Source organism: Ciconia boyciana, chromosome 1 (assembly GCF_034638445.1).
Source record: "Ciconia boyciana chromosome 1, ASM3463844v1, whole genome shotgun sequence".
Taxonomy (NCBI): domain Eukaryota; kingdom Metazoa; phylum Chordata; class Aves; order Ciconiiformes; family Ciconiidae; genus Ciconia; species Ciconia boyciana.
Window position 1 is genome coordinate 21,759,670 of NC_132934.1, and position 15,815 is coordinate 21,775,484.

Sequence of the window (15,815 nt, forward strand, 5' to 3'; positions counted from 1 at the left end):
GAGATGCAGGATATCAGCTGGGAACAGCAACCTCCAAAACAGTCGGAGTTCACCTGGAGGCTCCTTAAGACTAGTGTCTCAATACAGGTAAAGTGATCTGAATATCTCCCTAGGAGAACTACGTGTAAACAATTCTTTGGTTTTTTAATCCCCTTACTTAGACCATTCTGCTGTCTCCTTTTTTTGTGCTCTTCATTTTCCTGTGCTAGTATGTTTGTATGCACTTGTGTTTCTTACATGCCTATGAAAACAGGAGAGATTGAGACAGGATACATTAGTATTTAATAAAGGTCATCATCAAATCACTTTACGAGATGGGCCTTTTTCTGTCAGCTTCTGTAGGAAAATCTACATAATTAGGGCTAAATTTACCCTACTGCAAAACCAGGAATGATTCTTGGTCTGCACAGGTGCTAGAACATATCAGTGATCATGGGTGAAATAGCTGAGTGACGAAAGGTTAAGAATCAGTGTCTTACCTGTTCTCCACAAGCAGTCCTGATTCCAGAATTTAGGGTTTAAAGTATGAAACCAGACTGGTTTGGGGAGGTACAAACACTGGTTTACATTTCTGAATGTAACTCAAAACAACTTTTTCTCTAATAGCACAGCCCAGAACTGACCCTACTTGCTGATTTCTGCCTTTCCTATCTGTGTTGGTAAGCTCTGTTTGTGATAGTTGTATTATAAACCAAATCATTTAAACAAAGTAATTTGAAAATAACCCCACCAAAGGAGGGGTGTTTGGAAAATCTTTTTCAGTGGTCATTTCAGTTATCAGCACAGACTCAGCTCTGCCTTTAAAGTTAATACTCATGGAGCTGCATCTCCAGTCATGGAGAGCATGGTTACCCAGGTTTATCTCAGCAGTGTGGATGCCTTATGCAGGCACCAGCCTGGCTGCTCCTTCCTGTCTTCTTGTTACCACCTGCGCTTTAAAGATACAACCAACAAACAGGATATAAAATATTTTCCAGCTGAAAAAAAAATATATTCCCCCAACCCCTTCTTTTCCAGGACACTTTCTGCCATCCAGATCCAGTACAATCCTGTGGCTGCACAGTCATCTGCACAAGGAGGAATGAATGGGGAAGATTTCTTAAACCAGCTGAAGAAGTGCCATCTCTAAAGAAGTACCACAGACTGAGAAGTGGAATGAGCTACCCCAACAAATTTTATGTTGCCATGGCTGTATTGTTACCAGGAGCCACAGCAGACAGCTAAGCTGCTTTGTCTATGTCTAGATTACACTGCAGTATAGGCATGCACAATGTGTGAAGTTGTTTGTTAGGTCAACAAAGAAAGAATATATTCCACCTTTGAATTATTTGACTTTTATTATGTTGGATAACAAATTTGTACAAACTTTCACTATATCAAAAAGATGCAAATACATAAACCAGGAAAATTATTCAATAATTTTATACAAATAGAACTCAATATAACATGATTTAAAGTAAACATGCTTTTCATCTTCAAAGTTTCCATCTCCAGGTATTTCATGATGAATTGTAATAAAACAATAATAAAAAAAAGAAGAAAAAAATCTACTTCTTTTGCAAAGATGTGTTCATAAAAGCAAACTAATAAGCTAGTGAGGTATGATATATATCATGAAACAACAGATACTCACCAGTGGAAATCTTCATAAAAATGACATACACTTCTGTTTGACAAATATTTTATTGCATGTCTCACAGCTATTAAATAATTCCCAGTTTAATTTTCGTTGTGTCCTAAACAGTCAATAGTAAAGATTTTATTCCCTTGGTCTCTTATATTTTCATCTGTACTCACAAAGAAAACTTGCAGGTTTTCTGTTGTTTCCTTTTTCATTTTATATGCAGAACACAGTAACTTTTTACTGTGAGGCTCAGTTCTTAGGATATATAGTGACAAACTTTCAAGTAATCAGATACATATCCCCCATATCCCCCCCTGTCTTCCAGGCCAAATAACTGGAATACATGAGAATAAGGAAGCTCATGGTGGTACAGTTAAGAGCTCATTTTTTTTCTCTTTCCACTTGCTCATAATGTATGATGAGTTCCTTAGACTAATTCTGGGTCTTATCAACATAATCCAGAATTGTATGGCTTCCCTTTAAAGGTACCAAAACATGAAGACTTGCCTTAACATGTCACAGGTGGACTAGTCAGATATCAGACTGGGATATCAGGGACCTTCACTGTGACTGCGAAACACAAACTAACTGGGAGACCTGCAGAGGCTGTAAGCCTTGTCATTAATACCACCTGACATTGCACTCCTCCTGAGGTACTCCTTTGCTACATGATAGGGGAATACTCCTTATAGCTGCTACTTTAATATTTTGTGAGTTTTGTGTCAGATAAAGACAATCTTGATGATGTGTCCGTGGTGTGCTCAGTTAGGGCAGCCACACCTTCCTCTGGTCAATGTGTCAGGACTGCTTTGACCTCAGGAGCCCCCAGCTGGGAACTTGCATGCCACTCCGCTTTGTTTCTGGACCCAGATCAGACTGAGGCAAGAAATAGAAACACAGCTGCTTACTACAGGGTCATCCCAGGCATGTACAAAAGCATTTGGAGAACTTTCAGGTCAAATTTGGGTGGCCCTTATTAGGGTAAGTGACTGAGCAAGGGCTTGCTGGACTATAGTGTTGAATAAGCTCCTGACTTCTGCTCTGGCCATAATTTTCAACATTTTAGAGCAGCTGAAATGTATGTGACTAAAAAGAAATAAAAGAAGTCTGCAGAGACAAAAAGCTCAATCCACTGATTGAAATTCATAGGAAAGTTTCTGTTGATTTCAACAGAGACAAAATTAGATCCCAAGTAAGTAAAGCTTGGAAGTGACCTTTGTCTGCAGTGACTTATAAACAGTGGTAAAAATGCATGTGGCAAGAAACTGACCCTTTTCTATTTAATCTTATATACCTCTGTAACACTTGACCACCTTTCTTTAGTGTGACATGGTTAAACGTGTATCAGCTTGTGGTTCCATAGTTATTATTACCAGATTTATGTATTACTAAATCACTTCCTAGTATAACAATAGTCTGAAATAAGGCTGGCACATGCCAGCCTTGCAGTTAGATTAGGCAAAATATGTAATACATCATTTATGGTAAAGAATAGAGAAGACCTGAGGGAGGACAAAGTTAGCCTGTCAGAAATTCAGGATGAAGTCTGAACTGCCAGACTGATACACTAAATCAGAGCCGTAGCATGGCCATAGTGGTTGTAATCTAGTACTAGGATCCCGTACACAGGATTTACTGTATTATTGACACCAAGCCTCATTTTCTTCCCTTGAGAGAAATTAATGTAGGAATGAAGGATTTTATTTTCTAAGGGGAGAACAAGAATGTAATGGCAGGAAGCATCACAAGAAAAGTCAATAATATATTTTATAGTTCATTTGTTTGAAGTCTTTCAACATCAGCTTGTAGCTCTGTCATCCTTCACTGCAATATATTTTAAAGCTCAGTCAGGTGCTCCTGGCTTGATACCAGCATCTTTAAATGTTTGCTTTCTTAGACTGCAATGATACAGTCTTGAGAGAAGAGAAACTGAAAAGAAGCATTACAGATGTCCTAGAAAACAGATGATAGTCCATACTCAATGTTCATATATAATTTCAGTTCGATAATTAATACTAACATTATTTCTGCTGATAGAGTGCTTTCATTAGTCTGTAGCTCTCAATTTCTGTTACAAAACACCACAACCTTTGTCTTGCAGACAGCAAAACTGAGAGTCAAAGACGCTTAAATGACTCGTTTAGACCAACGCAGTGAGTCAGCATTACTGCCAAGCAGGAAAATAAGAACTTCCAAGTTTCCATGGTAGTACCTAGTCTACTACAAAACATTAGTACTCTAGTCAATATTGTATAATGTGTTACAATGCTTCATTTGGTCTCTGTTATCTTTTCCAACACACTGCACCAGAGTCACACTGCAAAGATCTTTCAGTTATGTCTTCAGCAGACTTGTGTAGTAAAGTATAGAAGTGAACTTTTTCCACCAAACTGACAAATCAAATAATCAATGTACTGAATCTGTCCACCCTGGTATTCACTGATGTTAAAGTAATGTGCATCTTCCCAGCATTTCAATATACAGATTGTAGCTGAATATGAAATTTTAAGGTTGGCTTCTGGGAAATGGGAAAACCAAAAGCAGTTATCACATATATTTACTTTCACTGGGGAGATTAAGAAATTTAAATGTGACACCTATTTCCTAAAAACAGCAGAAACACTGCTGTGCTATTGTGTTTCTTATGTTTGGTAACGTCAGTTTAGTTTTTTCTCAGCAAACAGCTGTCCTGGCACCTTGCTCAAATTCTGGCTGCAAAATGAAAAACATGCTGTTTGCTTCATGATGGAATCACCTGTGGTTAGCTCCACACAGATGGAAGAGAGAGACTAAAGAGGAACTGCAGGGTTCATATTAACAAAAAAACAACCCTCCTCAAAAAAAAACCCCAAACCAACAGCGCTTTCTTGCCTATCTTATATAATTTGTCATAAGCTGAAAATTACTTAGTCAAATGTCCTTTCTAGCAAGGTGAAGGTCTATTCTTGACACCATTTGGAAGCCAGCACACCAGAGAGAAGATTAAAGAATGAACAGTGAACACATCACTGTTACTCACCAAATTATAGTCTTACCAATATAGCACAGGAATTCGTGTAACCCCCAATCAATTGTTTTCACTCTTTTATTTGTAATCCAGGATACTTCAGATCTCAGATTTACAAATTGAGCCCTTTGATTAGCTACAGCACAATAAAGGTATCAGCAAACTGTATGACAAAGGTGGTAGACATGGCTAAGGACCATCAGGAGCATGAAATTTTGAATCTAGCTGTGGTACAGACCTCAAAAAAGTCGTGCAAACTGTATCCTGAAAGAAATATTTGTTATGATAGTTTCCTCTAGTTCTTTGTTTTATGAGTTACAAAAAATAAGCATACTAGTTTCAGAACAGATGATAGGTGGTATTTTCTGAAATAAATAATTTAAAAGTTGTACTACAGAAGGTATTGGCAGCCTCTCTGAAGCAAAATTAAAGAGCTCTTCATCCACTGTAGTTATGCAGTTTTAGAATGTGCATCTGGGATTTCTCTTAAAAGTTCAAGTAAAAAAGGACAAGCAAGAAAAAATTAAAATTGCAGAAAAGAATGTGATATTTGCTGGTTATGGATCAGTTTTGTATGTAGGAAAGGATACAGTAGATCACAAGACATACTCATTGTCAGCAAAAGTTCGGTGCAATTTCTGCTATCCTAAATTAACTAGTTGATAAAAGCTACTGCTGATAAGATTGTCAGCAAGAGGAAATTATTTTACTTCTCTCCAGAAATCAAATTGTTACAGATGAAAAGTACTATAACCTTGAAGACTGAGATACATTTCTTAAACCAGCAATGAAATTTATCAAAAGTTGGCTTCGGCCTTTTTAATAGAGTTTTGCATCTGAAGTTAATGTCAGTGTCTAAGGTGTAGGTGTCATGGAGATAGTAGCACCTTGGCTCTTATCATTAAAAATGTAAGGTATTAATGCTATTCAGAAATAAGTTCTACTAAAGTGTCTAAACTAAAGACTGGACAGTGAAACCACTTATATACAGACATTTCAGTCACTTTAAAAGAATCAATACAAAAACTGGAAACCTTAACTTCTGACATCAAAACGTTCTCACTTCTCTGAGAATAAAGAGAGAATATTGAAAATGAAAACTGGTGCTAAACAAATTGCACAAACTGTATTTTATACAACATTCAAACTAAATTTTACATGAAGTACTACTAAACTCAGAGGGACTTATACTCACATACGTGAGAAAAACATTTTTCCTAGCTGTCTTTTCATGTTGTCCACTGGTACACCACTGAAATTATTAAAATTTAATGTATATTGTGTATTACATAAACTGCAATATTACATTAAGAATATTTTTAATTGTAATTTGTCAACATATAGCAACAAAGGACTAAAATGTATTGACCTTAAAATTACTTTATATATGTCTATATAAAGACATGTAATATATATATAGAAATATTCACTGAAACTTCTGGCCTGTAATTCTCTGTCAATGTCAATGCAAACTGCCCATATTTATCCCAGCACATAGTTTGCCTTTTCCATTCTGATCTTTTATAGAAACTTGTAACATGAAGCCTCTCTGCACCTCTTTTCATGAGGAGCAATGTTCAGTTTCCCCCTGATTTGTTTTGGCTTTCAGCCCTACTTCAGATGTACTCTCCTCATGAAGACAGAGATGTGGAAAGGACTTTCAGAGGTCATCTAGTCCAAGGGTGGATCTACTAAACCTATGTCACTGCTGACATTCATAGAAAATAAGGGCAATTGCACATCCTCCCTGCACAATCTACTACAGCACTTAACTGTCCCAGAGAATGAGAAGTTTCTTCCCAAGGGCTGTATTAGATCTGTACTGCTGCAAACCCATCACCTAAAGCTCTCTCTACACTGGGCAAGAACAAATTGTTTCCTTTTTCTTTTCAACATCTTTTCATATTTGAAGATTATCATTTTATCTCCCCTCAGTCTTCTCTTTAATCTGAGCAACTCTGTTTCCTTCAGCGTTTCCTGGCAGGCTGTACCTTGTAGTGAACCTTGCTGCTCACCTCTGAACTTGCTGCAAATCCATCTCAAGTGCCTCAGACCAGATATATTAATCCAACTAGTCCCAGCCAATGCTGAGCAGTGTGGAAAGACTAATCCATACTTTGTAGTCTGCACTCCTGTTTGTAAATCCCAGTATGAAATCTGAGTTTTTCACAGTAACACACCATTACTGATTTGTGTTCAGTTTATGATCCACTAACATGGATCTTTCCTTAAAGAATCAGTACTACACCAGTGGTTCTGTGTGTGTTATTTTGCAGTTAATAATTCTACCTAAGTTCAGAACCTCGTATTAGTGCATATAGAATTGATGTACCTGAAGACAGCAAACATTTCTGGATGCAGGAGACCCTTCCAAAGATCCTAATTCAATAAATACATCCTTCCGGTTAGGCTGTAGATTAATGGCGACCACAGTTGTGGTTTTCTATGTTTTTTTGTCACCAGTCTATAGAATTTTCCTCCAGACCTGATTTCCCCAAGTTGTTAATGAGAATGCCACATGAGAATCAAAAGCTACATTAGAGTCAAGCTATATTACATCTCCTGCTTTCCTTCTGTCCACAAGATCTGTTACCTTATCATAGAAGAAAATTAGATTGATTTGACACAATTTGTTCTTGACAAATCCCTGTTGGTTGTTGTCCATCTCCCTTGTTATCTTCAAGGTGCTTACAGACAGTTTGATTATTTGTCCCAGTGTTTTTCCAGGAAATTAAGTTGAGCTGGTTGGTCTGTAATTCTCTGTTTCTGTTTTTCTCTTGTTCTATCTCCTCTTTCTCTGTCTCTTTCTTTCCCTCTACTCCCTCATTGCCTCCCTATTTATTAAACTAGGGATTATATTTACCCTTTCTAGTATTTTGAGAACTCATCCCTTTCCCTGAGTTCCCAAAGAGAACAGATAACAACTCAGTTTTCTAAGAGGGTTTTTATGAATATGTGTAGTCTCTTCAAAACAACTAATACTGGGATGTAAGGACTCAGGGCTACACAAATATTTAATCTACCTCTACACCCCAACTACCTTAGTTAACTTCATATGAAGACATATTTGCATTAAAATGTCAAACCATTAACTGAAGCAGCTGAAGCTGCTTTTTCCTCTTCTGCTGCTCCTGCTGCAAGGAAGGTGACCTGGAACAGAAGATGGGACTGACAAGCAGAAGGGTTGTTTGACACTGGTCCTGCCACACTCATCCAAGTTCAGTGTTACGAGCCCTAAGTATCGTTAAACCAGTGTTGCACATCAGCAATCTTACTGCAGCTAGAGCCTCAATGAAATGGAAAAACACAAGAAAATTTGTGCCCTGCTAGCGGTATCTGTGACTAGTGTTTCCTCCCACTTAGTTGTGAATCAGCTCTCCACTGGATTTTCCACACACTAATAATGTATTTACAGATGTTTTCTTTTTCCTCTTTGTGGTCTTTTCTGATTGTACCATATTTCATGGCTTGGCTTTTCTAATTTTGTCCATACATACTTACACTGTTCTTTTATCCTTGTCCCTGATATACTGACCCAGTTTCCAATTTCTTCATGCTTCCTTTTTCTGTTTGAGGTTAATGAAGAGCAGAAGATTTAGCCAAGCTGATCTCTTGCATAAGAATAGTTTGTGATTGGGATCTTAATAGTGTTTCTGTGAGGAACTGCCAAATTTCCTTTTTTCTTTAGCCTTGTTTCTCAGGAGAACTAACCTAATAATTCTCTGAGGGCAGAGCTTTTCTCGGAAGCTTTTAACTCCATTTATTCTCCATTACTTGTATTTAAAACAATCTGTCCTGCTTCAGATGAGACAAATGGGGCAAGCTGTCTAAATAAAAACAGTCAGGATCAAGTCCATGAATAAAATTCAGCTGTTGCCTGTGAAATAAGTCTTCAAAATAAGTTTGTTCAGGTAGGCTCTGATTTTAAAATGCTGAAGTATATTTCAAAAGTAAAATAAAAAATTGTGACTCATGATGGCTGGACTTTTCAGTTTCACAAGAGGAAAGTACGAATACTAGCTTTCCCTTTCAGCAAGTTTGAAAAAGTCATTATTACAAGAAAGAATGTGAAAAGTTGCCCTGCTGCAGAAAACAACTAATCCAACTCTGCTATTTATGTTCTACATTAAGAAATCACTCTACATTTTATTCTCCCTGAAATGCATGAATTTCTTTGGGCTTTTGTGCCTTTACAACAGCTGTAAGGCTCTAAATGAGATCACTTTTTAACATTAAATCCCATTATACATCATGTAAGCTTCTTTGATGTAGGATGTAATTTCAAGTATCCATATACAGACTCATAGCTTGCAGCAGTCAGCACCGCCACTTAGAAGTTATTATCATGGGTTTTACATTTTGTAACTTTCTTTTAATCTTTGAAGTGTCTCTAGGGTAGTCATTCATGTTTCTCAATGAAAAGTTGAAACAGTAACAATCTTCTGAAAGCATTATATAGATAATTTCGGTATTTTTAATAACATTGATTACTTAATTGCATTTCAGGTCCTAATATAAGGGTTTCCAATTTAAGGTAATGGGCTAAGGGATTGCCCATAGCAATGTGTAACTAATGTTTTTTATTGCTGTGAAACACTGTCCTGAACCCATTCAGCCTATCCTGAGAAGATAAAACAGGAAGAAAACATCTACTGCTCAGATACAGTCAAGACCCATAAAGTCACTCACAGAAAGTTGTATAGCCTTTCTTGCACAGAGGTGAAGACCTTCTTTATTCATCCATCATCTTTAACAGTTGCCATACTAGGTTACAAATGCTTACCGTATTAGAATCAAATTTTGGAAATTCACCATTAGTTATCTAGGGTTGAGAATAGTTTTTGGAGTTGAACAAGAGAAAGTATATCTGGCATTATGACCAGTCAGAAAGGAGATGAAGCTGATTTCCTTTGGTCTGAATTCTGTTAGCAAATCAGAATTTTGCAAGTGTGAACATTCATGGGTGGTTTTGCAACATTTTTCCAGTGAGATCAAATCTTGAGCACTCAAGATGGAAGTGCAGAGCATGAAATATTTAACAAAACTATTATGGTTAACATTTAAATTAATAAAAAGTGCCTCTATTACAAAGATACTTTATTATATATGAGAGAACTTATCACTTTAAATGAGTATGTACTTCTATAAGTTGCACACATGTAAATAATAATCAGATATCTACTTTTTGTGAGGTCTTTAAATTCTCTTGACCTGTAAGATAAACTACTGACCCAGGCAAAGCTGAGGTCAATATTTTCTTCAAGGGGCAATAAATCTCTGTGCTCACTGAAACATAGTCAATTAAATGCAAAAACTACCTTAATGTAAACGTAATATGGCTATCACAGGCCCTGGAAAATAAAGCTATTTCATGGCAAGGTTTTTCCTTTCAATTGTATTGACTGTTTTACAGATAAGAAACAAATAATTGTAATGAAAAGAAAAAACAGGGAAAATTCCATTAATGTGGCATTAATGGACTTGCACAATTGTATCTTAAATAAGTATTTCTGGAATGTTAAACTCACCCTCTATGACAAAGTAGCCACAGCCCTGCTATTTATGAAATTTGACTGAGGATAAGGCTCTGACTTTATACATGTAATCAAGACCTGGCTTAGTCAGTTAGCTCCAGTCTCTGCCTGATGCTCCGCTCAGTCAGCTTCTGAGGTTCCAAAATAAGTTATGATTTATCTTTAGTGCCCTGCTAAAAACTGCAGTAGCAGAGCATACCACTCACTGTGGAAACTTCCTGGGATGCCTCAAACTAAACTGCAAACGTGTGCTGGCCCAGAGTTGGAGGGAAATTGATGTTATGTTATTTTGTCTGCCTTCAGACATGGATTTCATTTTTCTAAAACCTTTTTCACTCAAAGGGCTTTTTCTGAAAGTCCTGGACTCTGATTTTGCTGGTATTCAGGGGGTTTCCAGGTTGCTTTTGCTTTCTGAACTCCCATCAGAGCTGAAGTTTCTTGTCTGAGCTCTTACTGATGTCATCTTGAGTTATTGTGATGTACATCCATGCAGACAATAAGTGGCTTTGGTCCCATGAACTCTGACAAACACAGAAATATCTCAAATGTTCCCAGACTCTATATTTAGTCAGTCGCTGTTTATGGATGCATGCTGGTTGTGAAAGGATGAAGTTTGATATTTTTGTGGCAGAAAAATAAAAAAATGTATTTCTGTTTCCATCAGGTGGAAGAACTAGTTTCACTTGCTTGCTTGGTGAGACTGAGTGCAGTCTCTAAAATGACTAAGGATATCTTCAAAGGACTGATGCTGTGATGCTAGTAACAAACTAAACCAGCCTGGTTTTCTGTCTTTGAAGGTACAGTAACAAAATTCTCCCTGAAAGTAACACCAGCAAATGATTAAATACTTGGGAGGGAAGCTGGAACTCAGTGAGTGTAAGCCATGCTGAATGGGAACTACCATTTCATGAAATTAGTGGGGCCATGGTTTTGAGAAAGCTAAAGCAGTGGAGCTGACATTATAAAAATATTTGCAGATCTAATTCTGTCTGTCTGGAACAGGACTTTGCAGATTCCAGGAATCTTGTGCTGGATTAGCCAATCCAGAACCCTTAGAAATGTACAGCATTTACCCTTTCCCAGGAAAGTTTTGTGCCTAAGTAACATGGTTATACCAATGGCCTCTTTTGGAGAGTCCAGTCTAGCTGGTTTTAGCTTGTTTTGGTAAACACCCAGAAAGTATTTAGAAATCTACAGTAACACATTTGGAGGGTGTGCTGGGTTGACCTTGGCTGCCAGGTGCCCACCAAAGCTGCGCTATCACTCCCCCTCCTCAGCTGGACAGGGGAGAGAAAACATAATGAAACACTCACGGGTCAAGATAAGGACAGGGAGACATCACTCACCGATTACTATCACAGGCAAAACAGACTCGATGCAGGGAAATTAATTTAATTTATTAGCAATCAAATCAGAGTAGGGTGATGAGAAATAAAACCAAATCTTAAAAAACACCTACCCCCACCACTCCCTTCTTCCCAGGGTCAGCTTCACTCCCGATTTTCTCTACCTCCTCTCCCTCAGTGGCACAGGGGGACGGGGAGTGGGGGTTGCAGTCAGTTCATCACATGTTGTCTCTGCTGCTCCTTCCTCCTCACACTCTTCCCCTGCTCCAGCGTGGGGTCCCACCCATGGGATACAGTCCTCCATGAACTTCTTCAGTGTGGGTCCTTCCCACGGGCTGCAGTTCTTCATGAACTGCTTCGACATGGGTCCTTTCCACTGGGCGTAGTCCTTCAGGAACAGACTGCTCCAGTGTGGGTCCCACACGGGGTCACAAGTCCTGCCAGCAACCTGGTCCAGCATGGGGTCCTATCTCCAAGGGGCCGTAGGTCCTGCCAGGAGCCTGCTCCAGCATGGGCTTCCCATGGAGTCACAGCCTCCTTCAGGCTCATCCACCTGCTCTGCCCTGGTATGCTCCATGGGCTGCAGGTGGATATCTGCTACACTGTTAACCTCCATGGGCTGCAGGGGCACAGCCTGCCTCACCATGGTCTTCACCATGGGCTGCAGGGGAATCTCTGCTCCGGCGCCTGGAGCACCTCCTCCCCCTCCTTCTTCACTGACCATGGTCTCTGCAGAGTTGTTTCTCTCACATATTCTCACTCCTCTTTTCCAGCTGCTTTTCCACAGCAGTTTTTTTCTCCCTTCTTAAATATGTTATATGAGAGGCGCTACCACTGTTGCTGATGGGCTCAGCCTTGGCCAGCAGCGGGTCCATCTTGTAGCCAGCTGGCATTGGCTCTGTCAGACACAGGGAGAACTTCTGGCATCTTCTTACAGAAGCCACCCCTACCACCCACGACCAAAACCTCGCTGTGCAAACCCAATACAGAGGGGCAGTAAATGAAGAGCAGAAAAGATCATAAGGGACATTGACATGTAGAGATATACTAGGTCAACCCTTAGGAAGCCCTGACCATGGCAGATTCACCAAGTGAAGTTTCAGAGTATTACTCATCGCATGCATTGCTGGGAGTGGGACATAGGCTTCCTCTGCCTTGGTACCCAGCATCAACAGCCTTCAAAGCTGAGCGTGTGCCTTGGTCTCACAGCCTACCTCCCTATGCAGGTGTTCTATTTTCCTCTGAAGAGTCAGAAAAGTCCAGCCCTGGTCTTGGTGTAGGTCCCACAAGGTTAATTTCTTGTTCAATTAACAAGCTAGAAATACCAACTGTCTTCCAAAAGCCTTCAGTAGTCATCTACTGATTCTGTAGCACAGTTACCTATTTTCTTTTGTCTAAGAAGAAAACACTAAACACATAAATAATTGCTATGCTAGTTTCTGGCAGAATGTGTATGACTCACTAGGCACTGCTGAAGTCCTTTTTCAAACAGATGAACACTTATTGTACATGCACTTTTTTATATGTTCACAAGGACATTTAAATCTGCAAACATGCATACCCAAATTAGGCCCTTAAAGATTTAGAATGGCTTATCTCACTCAAATTCAGCTTTTCAAAACTTCAACATGTAGGAGGGTTGTCTAGACTTTCTCCTAAGTAATACAGACAGACAGGCATCTTTGGATGATGCCCTACTCATCCCATTATAAGTGCCTAATTGAAATTAATTGCCCTCTGAAGACATTTTTGTTTATGGACTATAGGGAGACCCTAAGCAATAGCATAACACCATCAAACTACATGTTGTCTTCAGTAAGAAAACTGGCTTAAGAAGTCCCTGTCCATCACTGTCCATAGCAGCCATGCATTTATGTCCATGTGAAATTACTTGAGCCATACAGAAGAGAACTGCTCTGGGCCAAAAATGAGTGTTCAGTGGGTTATTTCTAACCCTCTTTTGCAGAGATATTACAGCTCCCAAACACATATACCAGCAATACAGAGACGGAGCTAGAGAGGAGGAGTAGGATCACCTTAAGCCAGACCCACAATCCGTTTTAACTACCTCATTTGTTAGGATGCCTCTTTTAGTTGGCTAAAATGAGATTAAATTCACATTACTGAGTATATAGTGTATATAAATTAATAACTTTCAAAAAATTAGCTTCTGTTTTTAAACTAAAGATTGTAAAGTTAGTAACATTTTAAAAACCTAATAAATCCATTTGATTTTTTTCCTTCCTTGACACCTCTTATTTTTATGACTTTTCACATAGGTTGATGCAGGAATGTCACAGTTCTGTAAGATAAAAACAAAAAAAAAATGAATAGCATAAGCTCTTCAGTTACAGGTTTCCTTGGGAGAAGTGGACAGGGTTCAAAGTGCAATAATTTTTATTGGATTAGCAAATAAATTTTAATACAAAAGCTTTTTAGGACTGACAATTAAAACAGGAATTGCAGAAGTCTGTAAAGTTATAATTAGTTTGTCTAATTAAATCAGATAATAAAACATTGGGTGTCACAGCCTCTTCTATAGACTGGCTATTAAACAGCCATTTTTTATGGGATTCATCTTCTGATGAGATGAGATTCATCTCACCAAACTTTAAATATCTACTCTGTAGCATTCTACATCTGAGGTAGTCACCCTAAAGTCCCCTTATATCAGTGACAAAAATGGCAACTTAGAGTTCAATTAATTTGATTTATTTTGGTTGCCTACTTTGACATGAGATGAATAGCACCCAAGAAGAGCATGTTTTTCTCTGCAGATTACAAAAAAAGCCATGATAAAAAAAGGTCAGATATTTATGTCTCCATTGCGGGGCTCTGAGTTTGGGTAAGTTCATTTGCATGGTCCACAGAACATAATTTTCATAAAATTTATTTATTTCAGTTACTGGAATCACTCATCAGGTGAATAATGGTTTGTTTGAAGGTAAATGGTTTTTCTGAAAGAAAAGGGTATACTGGCATGGAAAGGTTTTGATTGAGTTTGTCGTTTGCTTTTCAAGACAATCTTCTAAGAGCATTTTAAATATTTCTACTCTTATTTAAAACTACTTGCAAAAATTCTCTGTCAGTAAAAGTGGATGTATTTATTCATCAGGCCTCTTTGCTTGAATAGGATGAATAGCCTCTGTGTATGGGGGAGATAATCCTACAAGAGCAGTTTCAGAGTTTCAAAATGCAATGAGAGTTACAAGAAGCCACAGTCATGGGGTAATATCTTTTATTAGATCATCTAATATAGTTGGAACGAGGAGACAAGTTTCCAGCACATCATCTTGTCATATGCCTGCCTTCTGTTTTGTTCATGTTGTGTCATCTCTGCTAGATGACAAGATCTCTAGTAGAGCTGGGGACATTGAGCATGTGAAGGACACTTTTTAATTGCTTACACAGGGAGGACTGTTATGATCACAGGCCTTGGTCTGGGAAGCAGAACTTTTCTTGTTGTGAACAATGTTTAGGGCACCCCTTCATTTATGCACCTGGGCTTTTTGTATATTTATTAGGTGAGTATTGTGTGCCTTTTGTTTCACACATTAAGCAGCTGTCTCTTACAGCTTTGAAGTAAAACAGGTTAGTGAGTTAACAACCAGAATTGGGACGTCAGACTTACACAGATTTCAAAAACTTCCTCATACAGTATGCTTTCTTAGACCTTGTGGCTCCCTCAGACAGTTTAAGTATGTATCCTGTTGATATAAACATCTATACACCATGACAAAGTGCTCTAGGAATTTTACAGAACATATTGAGAAAGTAGCATCTACTCTCAGAAAAGAACAAGAAAGTAGTTGCAATGAGCTATCAGAACTGTACTGAGAGTTTCTTCATATTTGTCAAAGGACATTGAGTTTTATTTGTATGCTTTCATTTGTTTTATTTGTTTATTTAATAAAGTTTTATTTGTATGTTTAATTCAGTTTCTTCACAAAAGAAAAATCCTGAGGTGATTTTCCATTGAAACCAAAGGGATTTGGCTGCCCATTTGTTTCACAAATTAGTGCTGCACGGAATTTAGTGGTGCCAGAATCAGTCCATGGGGTTTTGGCCCCTTGTGGATAGTCGCAGAATGATGTTTCTTGTTCCGGCAGCTCCCAGTGATCTGACAGGATTCTGGTCTCCTGATTATCTCATTCAAAATCTGCCTGATGGCTGCTCCAGCTCTTCAGTCACCACATATGGGTTCCTGTGTGCCATCTTACCCTACCACGCTCAAATTCCTCTTGGGACGGTTAGGCCTTTCCCCTATCTAGGGACCCGACTCCACCACACAGCCTTGAGAGGAA